This window comes from Pristiophorus japonicus, chromosome 13, assembly GCF_044704955.1.
Source record: "Pristiophorus japonicus isolate sPriJap1 chromosome 13, sPriJap1.hap1, whole genome shotgun sequence".
In the NCBI taxonomy this organism is placed as follows: Eukaryota; Metazoa; Chordata; class Chondrichthyes; family Pristiophoridae; genus Pristiophorus; species Pristiophorus japonicus.
Genome location: NC_091989.1, coordinates 53,959,320 through 53,969,965, shown reverse-complemented (window position 1 = coordinate 53,969,965; position 10,646 = coordinate 53,959,320).

Below are 10,646 nucleotides of genomic sequence, written 5' to 3'. Positions count from 1 at the left end.
TCTCCTTGTAAAACTGGGGGATAGATATATCCTCCCCAAAAAAGCTCCGTTATCTCCCATCAAATCTCTTGGGCTCTGTTTAAACTGTTCTGTCCATTGATTTTCAAATGTCTCCTTTGTCAGCAGTAACTCGATTAGAGCGTGAGAATGTGCTATCACTGGTTTTGCATTGTTTTAGGATTGTCCAGTTTCCTGACCATGAATTCCATTGTGCTTCATTGGGTAATTCGATTATCTCTTAGGGGGTGAATAGTTTCCCCCAAACCCCACCACCAGACAGTCTGGGATCCTTAATACACGAATTTGCTTCAGAGGTTAGCCCCAACTCCTGTATTTGGTAACTCTTTTTCGCAGCCAAAATGTTGTAGGATCTTAAAATTGATATGCTCCTTCCCATAGATGTTTCGGGGATCTCAAGCTTCTGTAATTTAGGTCCATTTTGAATTCTCTTTCCTATGAGTCCAAACATCGGGGGGAGGGGGGGTCTTCATGAATGCATCCCCTTTTATCCCCCGCAGGCTTCATCTGCCCCTTTAAACTCATTTTAAAAGCCCAGAAAGGGATTCTTCTCCTCTGCAGGGGAAAGGTACCTGGAATCTTTGTGAGATATTGGTAAATTCTACACTGCGCACATCTGCACGCCCTTCTCTCTGTTGTGCAGCCCTGGCTGCTGCCTCCCTTGCCCGCTGCCTCTCTGCACGGTGCTGATGGCGATGCCTTCTCCTGCGTGCCGCCCTGCTTCTGACCAGGTGTACCAAGTGACGCCTTCCCAACATTCCTTCCATGCTCAGGGTGAACCCTGCCAAGCAGGTCTCTTCAGCCCACAATGAGGCTTACAGGCCTCCACTAAAGAGTCAGACCTGAAAGTTGTACAAAAGTCTGTGAAAACCTCTGAGCAGCTCTCAACAGGTTTAATGGGGCCAAAACAATTAATACAACTTATTGCACAATTAATTAAAATTAAAAATTAATAAAACTATTTTCCTACCAAACGGCCCCGATCGTGGCAAAACTCCAGCGGTGTTGCATTTGTGCACCAACTGGAAAGCCTCGCGGGGGCACTGCCTGAAGAAGTCCTCCGTTTTTGTTGCTGAAAATTGCGGTCGTGCTCCACCCGCTGATGACCTCACCATGCCACTAACTTCTTTAGCCCCGCCGATTTCAGCGGAAGTGCGCACCGCTCAAATCCCCCCCCCCCCCAGCCGAGCTGAATATGGCTCGGGGAGGGAAAAACATCTGGCCGCCCAAACCCCGGGGTAGTCGTCCCTTCAGTGATGGTGAATTTCGGGCCCTCTGTATATAATTGGTAAAGTACCAAGCAGTCTGGATTTCATCCAAGTCCCCCCTCAATCACGATACAATACATCAGCAGCAAGTCCCTCACAATCCTGGGTTGTCTCCGCAGCGGGTGGTGCTGCAATGGGGACATGGGCTTCAGCTCCAGGTACTTCTTGTGGCAAGCAGGTCAACTGCCCGCACAACAATGCACATCCCCCCACTCTAATTTCTTTTTTACATGAAACAAATTTTCAACAGGTTTCCCCTAGCCTATGCAGCACATGCATTTCACAAATCTCAAATGTCCCTCCTTCCAGCCTCATCTCTGGGTGGCTCCTGGCCAGGGGACTAAGCAAGAGGCTTTAAACTCACCTTGCCACACCAATAATGCTCCAAACTCCACATGGGCCACAGTTGCTGCATCATTGAAACCTCCGGAGCTGCTGGACCTATCCTCATGGAGGAGAGCTCTTCATGGGGAGGATCCCCTTCGGACTGTGGACGCCCTCGCACATTGTGCACCAACTATGGGGAGGAGACAGAGAGAATGTGTCATGGGTTGATTAGTGTGAGAGGTTTCTTTTCAGACATTAGAATATTCCCTTCAGCAGAAAAAAAAGCTGTCAGGTCCCACGGCATTACAACTTATTTGCCATTTGGGTTCTGCCTTAAGTAAACAAACAATAAACCAGCTAATTTTCTCCCACTCTAAAAAAGCAAACAACTTTTGTACATTTAATAGAGAGTTCTGAAATCGCTGCCACCTCCCTCCAGGCCACCACACTAATTTTGCAAAAAGCCCTCACCGTCACAGTCTCCAGCAGCCACTCACGCCTCCTCTCGACCATCCAGGAGGGCCCATTGGTTCTCCTCTCCAAAGTTCTGGGCGCTCTTTTTGGATTCGTCTTGAGACATGTCTATGGAAAAGTGTATATGCAAAACAAGGTTTAAAAAGTTTTTTTTAATGTCAGTAACTTTTTAAAAGCTGAATCAAAGTCTTATCAGAAGTTGCAGGTCACTCAGCTCTCAGTGCCACACATAGCCTAAGTTATGGGATTTGTTTTCAGCTTATTATAGTGCCATGAGGGTGGTCAATAGATAAGCAAATCCGACATCATCCACAAGGTATCTGATTCGACATGGACCTCACTGCGGCGTTATCGAATCAGCATTCCAGCAATTTGCGGTGAGTAGTGAGTGTAAAAAGTTAAATTACAGCTTTCAACACCAATCCCCTCATTGTAGCAATTTCAGGCCTAATAATTATAGACTGTGAATCTGCTCAGGTTTGTCTTGGCATGGAACATGTTGGCTTGGCAGAATGTAAGGATATTTGCTGAAACATGCAGAACTGGAATTATTTTGTTTTCTATAGAAGAGTTTCAAGCAGGAAATAAAAAATAACCGGTTTTATATAATGGATAAGAGCTGCCATAAAGCATTTACCTTTTCAAAATATTTTAAAATATAATCTTGAAATGTTTTGTAACCAGTCTATATATATTTTATTTTCAGTCTTGAACAGATGTATGTGTACACCAGATTCTTAACAACCAATATGTAGAAATTGTTACAATTTTTATATTCTACTGTTGGTTCTGCTACTAATGTGATATTTTCATTGTTGGATTTGATGCTGGCTCAGTCTTGAAAATGTCAATATGACCTAGAATCACTTTTATTTTGGACCTGGTGTAGTATAGCTTACAGACCTGCCTTGCATCTGAAGCTTTGGCAGCCTTTTGTACAACAATTCTATTTTCCATTGATTGAAAATTTCTACAATCCTGCAAGAACTCTGCGTTCCTCCAAATCTTGCCTTTTGTGCACCTCCACTTTCTTCACCCAACCATTCATTGGTGGCCATGTTTTCAGCCATCTAGGCCCGAAACTCTGAAATTGTCTCCCTGAACCTCTCCACCTCGCCACTCTCTTCTGCTTTAAGGCACTCCTTAAACCGTACCTCTTTTGGTCACTGTCCTAATGTCTCCTTTTTTAGCTTGGTGTCAATTTTTGTCTGTACGCTAATGTGACGCACCTTGGAACTTTTTACTATTGAATATTTTACTATGTTAAATGCAAGATGTTGTTGTTGAATGTATGTCTGCATATATGAGTAGAGCTTGGTCAGTCTACAGGTAGGGGTATAAATGGTCACTATTGAAATTTCTGTCATTCTGTACATGGGCATAGGGCAAAAGCAGGGACAAAAATCAGTTTTGCTCCTATCTCTGCCTCTCAGCATCATTCCTAGTTCCTCCCTTCATGTTAGTGCTGCACTGAGATTGAATTCTGTTGAGGGCAAGAATTCTTCAAGATGAGGAAATCTCTTTCACAGTCTGCAGTGACATTGAATCCCTGGAAGAGCAGCCAGATGCAAGAGTCAGTATTGGCATTTGGTTGGTTGCGGGTGTTGGGGGGTGCGCATAGTTGGGATTCGTGCTGGATGGGATGTAAGGAGAGTGTCAGCATGAAGTGAGGGGACTGCTAGTTTGAATTGAAGGGGAAGAGAAGGAAATTGCATCTGAATTAGGAAGAGGAGAGCGAAGAATGCCTCCATGTCACTGGCAACTGTATAAACTATCTGATCCATCAAGCTCCAGACATGGTGCAGCCTATATGTACCAGCAACCCCACTCCCACCTCTTCCAGTCAGACAATTTTCTGCGAGAGACCCCGCTGTTAACCCGCCTCCACGCTAGTCTCCCAGGTGTTGGGTCTGTTAGCACTGAACAGACCTGACACTAAATGCAGGAGAGGCAATTTAGATTAGTAAGTGATTGTTGAAAGGCAATTAAACACCAGTTTGAGCTGTACTTATCATCACTCCAGCTTTTTCATGACGTTCACGGCGCTCTGGGATCACGTCAGGTAAGAGGGCGGGTATTCAATCAGTATCCATTCTTCTGAATACTTAACTGCTGAAAATGTGGTATAAAAGCTCCCATTTTACAGCTGTTCACTTTCTAAACTCAGAAGCTGGAGCCTTCAGGATTTGGAAGCCTCATTTGGGCTTTATGCAGGTTGGAAGTGTTTGGAATAAACTCTCACTTCCTTGAAACAAGCTCTTATTGACAAATCGCTTCTGTCATCTCAACCTCACATGCCATCTATTCCATCAGCATGGTGCCCTTGAAAAAGTCTCTGCTTGGCCCTCAGAATCCCACCATGATCAGCCCCAATGCCAGTAACATCAGGCACACCAAAAGCAGCAATAACAACACCAGCATTCTCCACAATCAACTGATTCTGCACAGGATAGAGGGCATCAGCACCCGATCACATTGTGGCCTGGGATGCCAGGTGTTAAGTCCTGACTCTAACGTAGTGAATTACATGAATTAGATGCTGAAGTCAAGGTCACTCAGGACTCCAGTGCCGCACTTGCCTGAGACCTCCCTTTATATACCTCAGTGGGACAGGTATGGAGTGTCTCCTGCAAGTGCACCCCTGGTGGTAAGGTATGCTTATTGTTACAGGTCATATCCAGTTACAGTCATGTATAGCATGGTAAGATACAGTTATATACAGTAATGTGAGATACATGACATCACCCTTCCCCAAGGTCTTATTGCCTTTATAGATTCAGTCTCTCAGGTGGTCTGCGCTCTTGCATAGAGCGTCTTAGTTGTGGTTCAGTTGTTTGCCGGTGCCTGTTTTTCGTTCGGTGTGATTGCTGGTATCTCGCCTGGGCTGTCTGTTTCGTTCGGTGTGATTGCTGGTATCTCGCCTGGGCTGTCTGTTGAGACTGCCCTTTCCTCAGGTTGTTCCACCTGTCTGTCCACCAGGTGTGGTGTGAGTTCCACATTGTAGTCTGCCTCTGGTTCTTCAGTGTTATCAGTGAATCTACTTTTTACTTGGTCTACATGCCTCCGGCAGGTTTGGCCATTGCCCATTTGTACAACCAATAGCCTGTTTCCCTTTTTGTCTGTTACTGTCCCTGCAAGCCGTTTGGGATCCCGGCCATAGTTTAGCACAAACACTTTGTCCCCTATCTCATTCTACCTCCCCCTCGAATTTCGGTCATGGTGCTCAGTTAGCTTTTGACGCTTAGCCTCAACAATTTCATGCATGTCTGGGAGGATTAACAAGAGCCTGGTCTTTAAGGTTCGTTTCATCAATAGTTGCGCAGGGGGAACCCCAGTCAACGAATGCGGATGAGATCTGTATGCCAGCAGCAGTCGCGACAGGCGGCTCTGCAGCGTGGGACCTTGGATTCTGAGCATGCCTTGTTTAATGATCTGCACTGCTCGCTCCGCCTGGCCATTGGGGGCCAGCTTGAAAGGTGCCGTCTTAACGTGATTTATACCGTGGTCAACTATAAAATCGTGAAATTCTGCGTTGGTGAAGCACGGACCATTATCAGTGACCAATATGTCAGGAATGCCTTGCATTGCAAACATTGTTCTAAGGCTCTCCACAGTGGTAGAGGTGGTGCTCGGGTTTAAAATGGTATACTCGATCCATTTTGAAAATGCATCAACGACTACGAGGAACATTTTGCCCATGAATGGGCCCGCATAGTCGACATGCACCCGCGACCACAGTTTGGTGGGCCAGGGCCAGGGGCTTAGGGGGGGTCTCCCTGGAGGCATTACTGAGTTGGGCATAAATGGTGCACCAACGGACGCAGAGCTCCAAGTCCGCGTCAATGCCAGACCACCAGACATGAGATCTGGCTATGGCCTTCATAAGGACGATCCCCGGGTGCTCGCGATGGAGCTCCCGGACAAACGCCTCCCTGCCTCGTAAGGGCATAACTACTCGGCTGCCCTACATCAGGCAGTCTGCCTGTAGTGAGAGTACATGCATGCGCCTATGGAAGGGTTTGACATCCTCGGGGCAGGCATCGCAAGTCTCTGCCCAGTCACCGGTTGAAACATATCTTTTAACTAGAGATAACGTGGGATCACTGGTCGTCCAGGCTCTGATTTGGTGAGCCGTAATGGGCGAATCTGTGGATTCAAAGGCATTGATTGCCATGACCATCTCACAGTCCTGTTCGTCGGACCCTTCTGTGGTCGCCAGGGGTAGCCTGCTAAGCGCGTCGGCATAGTTGTCTGTGCCTGGTCTGTGCCGTATCGTGTAGTCGTAAGCCGCCAGCATGGGTGCCCACCGCTGAATGCACGCCGAGGCGTTGGCGTTGATTGGCTTGCACTCGGATAGTAGAGACGTGAGGGGTTTGTGGTCGGTTTCTAACGCAAACTTGGCCCCGAAAAAGTATTGGTGCAACTTTTTACACTATACATCTCCTTCTCAACCATACCGTACCCGCGCTCCGCCTGCTAAAGTGACCTGGTGCATAAACAATGGGCTGCAATTTACCCACATCATTGACGTGCTGTAAAACGCACCCGACCCTGTATGCTGACGCATCACACATAAGGACTAACTTTTTACCTGGGTCAAAAAAGGCTAAAACACTCCTGGAACAGAGAAGATTGCGTGCCTTATTGAAGGTGCGTTCTTGGGCGTCCTCCCAAAACCAATCGCACCCCTTTCTGAGTAGCACGTGGAGAGGCTCCAGCAGCGTGCTCAAGTTCTGCATAAAGTTCCCAAAGTAATTGAGTAGCCCAAGAAAGGCGCGCTGTTCCGAGACATTCCGGGGCCTGGGTTCCAGGTGAATCGCTTCGGTTTTGGATTCGGTTTGGCGGATTCCATCGGCGGCAATCCTTCTGCCCAAAAATTCAACCTCAGGCGCGAGAAACAGACACTTGGATTTCTTAATTTTTACGCCTACCCGATCCAATCGACTTAGTACTTCCTCAAGATTGCGGAGATGAGAGTCGGTGTCCCTGCCCATGATGAGTATGTCATCTTGAAACACAACCGTCCCCGGGATGGACTTGAGCAGACTCTCCATGTTGCACTGGAACATAGCAGCTGCCGACCTGATGCCGAATGGGCATCGATTGTACACAAAAAGGCCTCGATGTGTGTTGATGGTGGTGAGTAGTTTAGACTCTTCGGTCAGTTCTTGCGTCATCTACGCAGATGTGAGGTCACGTTTCGAGAAAAGTTTTCCTCCAGCCAACGTGGCAAATAGGTCCTCCGCTCTGGGCAGCGGGTATTGGTCCTGTTGGGAGACTCTGTTTATGGTAGATTTGTAATCCCCACAGATTCGCACGGATCCATCAGGCTTCATGACGGGGACGATGGGGCTTGCCCAGTCGCTGAATTCCATGGGAGAAATTATGCCTTCCTGCAGAAGCCGGTCCAGTTCGTTTTCAATCTTTTCCCTCATCACATGGACCGGGGTCTGGCATTCTGTGTGATGTAGATTCTAACTTTAGCCCCTTTGAAGGTGCCCACACCTGGCTGAAAGAGATGTTCAAAACGGCTTAGAACTGTTGAGCAGGAGGTCCGTTCCTCTGATGACATGGCGTGAACATCATCCCATTTCCAATTAAGTTCTGCTAGCCAGCTTCTCCCCAACAGGGCTGGGAGATCCCCGGGGACAATCCACAGGGAAAGTCGGTGCACCATCCCTTTGTGTGTGACTGAGAGCATGGCGCTGCCAAGGATTGGGATGATTTCTTTAGTATAGGTACTTAGTTTGGTGTTGATCTTTGTGAGTTTTGGTCTGTTGCTTTTGTGCGGCCACAGCTGTTCAAATTGTTGAACGCTCATGAGGGATTGACTGGCTCCCGTGTCCAGTTCCATGTTGATGGTAATCCCGTTGAGTAGAACCCTCATCATAATTGGAGGCGTCTTGGTGTAAGAACAGTGGACATTGATCGTGCTAACCTGCTGTACCTCTGCATCCCATGCACTGTTCCAACCGTCTTCTGGTCCGCTTTCCAACCCTTCCGATTCGTATACCAGCCGAGCTGCTGTTTTTCTGCACATGCGAGCCAGATGCCCTGTGTAGTTGCAGTTTCTGCAAACGGCATGCTGAAATCGACACACCCTGGTCGAGTGCCTTCCCCCACATCTCCAACACAGACCGTTTCCATTGTTTTTGAAGGATGAGCTGCATCTGGCTGATCTCCCTTGAGCTTCTCTCAATCTGTTATTGATTGCTCACATTGTGGGTTGATGAGGTGTGATCGGCCGTTCATGTGGCCCTTGATTTTGATGGCTTCTGTTGCCATTGTCTGCTGTTGAAGGCCTGCTCTCCTGCCTTTGTCTGTGTGTAGGGGTAGCGGTTTGTTTCACAATGTGAACCCCTTGTTCCGATGCCTCGTTAGTTGTCGTACCCGAAGTATAGATCAGCCTCGTTTCTTCTTCGCCTGCCAAGAACGTCTGTGCAACCAGTGCTGCTGCCTCTAGAGTCATGTTCTTAGTCTCTATAAGCTTTCGGAATATGCCTGTGTGGCCTATTCCTTCAATAAAAAAGTATCTCAGTACTTCTCTCCTTAGTTCATCGAGGAACTCACATGAACTAGCCAGCCTCCGAAGTTCCGCCACGAAGTCGGGTATGCTTTGGCCCACACAGCGTCTGTAGTTGTAGAACCTGTGTCTGCCATGTGTAGGCTGCTCGCTGGCTTCAGGTGGTCTCTCACCAGTGTGTTCAACTCCTCAAACGACTTGCTTGCTGGTTTCTCAGGTGTCAGCAGGTCTTTCATTAAAGTGTATGTTTACGAGCCACAGCTGGTCAAGAGATGGACTCTTCTCTTGTCTGCCTTATCGTCGCCCAGCCAGTCTTTGGTCACAAAGCTTTGCTGGAGCCTTTCTATAAAAAGTCATCCCAATTGTCTCCAGCATTGTATTTCTCATCTGAGCTGTTGGTAGCCATTCTGTGGATTCTGTGATCCCATAACTCATCGCCACTGTTAAGTCCTGACTCTAATGTACTGAATTGCACGAGACACATGCTGAAGTCAAGATCACTCAGGACCTGCATCTTTAATTCCAGCTCTCAAGTGCTACACTTGCCTGAGACCTCCCTTTATATACTTCAGTGGGACAGGTATGGAGTGTCTCCTGCAAGTGCACCCCTGGTGGTAAGGTATGCTTATTGTTACAGGTCATATCCAGTTACAGTCGTGTATAGCATGGTAAGATACAGTTATATATAGTAATGTGAGATACATGACACCAGGGATGGCTTCAGCGTGGTCAGATCTACTTTACTTGATGCTGTACACTCTGGCTGCCACATGATGCGCCAGGTTGGCACCACCCCACACCAGTACGATAAAGCATCCCTACAATGCCCAGGTCATTCCTTTCACGCTCATCACCATTGCGATGGGGTGGAGCGGGGGCTACTCATGTATCACAATTTACTGGACCTCACTAAGCCACTTCCAAAGGAGCTCACAAATCTAACCAAGAAGGCAAAGTATTGAAAAAAAAGATTTCAATGTTTGACAACACATTAACAGAAACTTTACATGAACATTGGCAAAAGGACCCAAGTGCCTACCCTTGCGTGTTAGTTGAATGGACTAAGATGAGAGTAAATGTGAGGGATGGCTAGTGAGATGGGGAAGTGATAAAATGGATAGAGAGACTGGGATGGGTGGAGGTGCAAGGTAAGTTGGTGTGAGTAAGAATTTGTAGGAGTAGGATCAGAAAGGCAGAGTGATGGGGATGTGATGAGTGACACAGCAGGATGAGGTTGAGTGTGGCTTTGCAGTAATGGTTCGTGATTTACTGAGATCATTGAAAGGATTGTGCCACTGCAACCAGGAATCTTGATGACATCCCTGCTTGTGCCCTCCTATGCAATGTGTAATCAGGCTGCGTTGGTCTCCTGGGTAGGTTTGTTCTTCCCATCGGAAGGGAAGAGAATCTCCCTGCGTGCTGTGACTCCCTCCATAAGCATCTGGAGGGAGTCATAGGAGAGCCTGGGTGCAGCCCTGCATTTCTGTGCAGTGCTTGTCGGTGTTCATAGCGAGGGGATTTGAGTACAGGGGCAGGGAGGTATTACTACAGTTGTATCGGGCCTTGGAATATTGTGTACAGTTTTGGTCTCATTACTTGAGGAAGGACATTCTTGCTATTAAGGGAGTACAGCGAAGGTTCACCAGAATGGTTCCCGGGATGGCGTGACTGACCTATCAAGAAAGACTGGATCAACTGGGCTTGTGTCCACTGGAGTTCAGAAGAATGAGAGAGGAGCTCATAGCAACGTTTAAAATTCTGACGGGTTTAGACAGGTTAGATGCAGGAAGAATGTTCCCAATGTTGGGGAAGTCCAGAACCAGGGGTCACAGTCTAAGGATAAGGGGTAAGTCATTTAGGACCGAGATGAGGAGAAACTTCTTCACCCAGAGAGTGATGAACCTGTGGAATTCTCTACCACAGAAAGTTGTTGAGGCCAATTCACTAAATATATTCAAAAAGAAGTTAGATGTAGTCCTTACTGCTAGGGGGATCAAGGGGTATGGCGAGAAAGCAGGAATGGGATACTGAAGTTG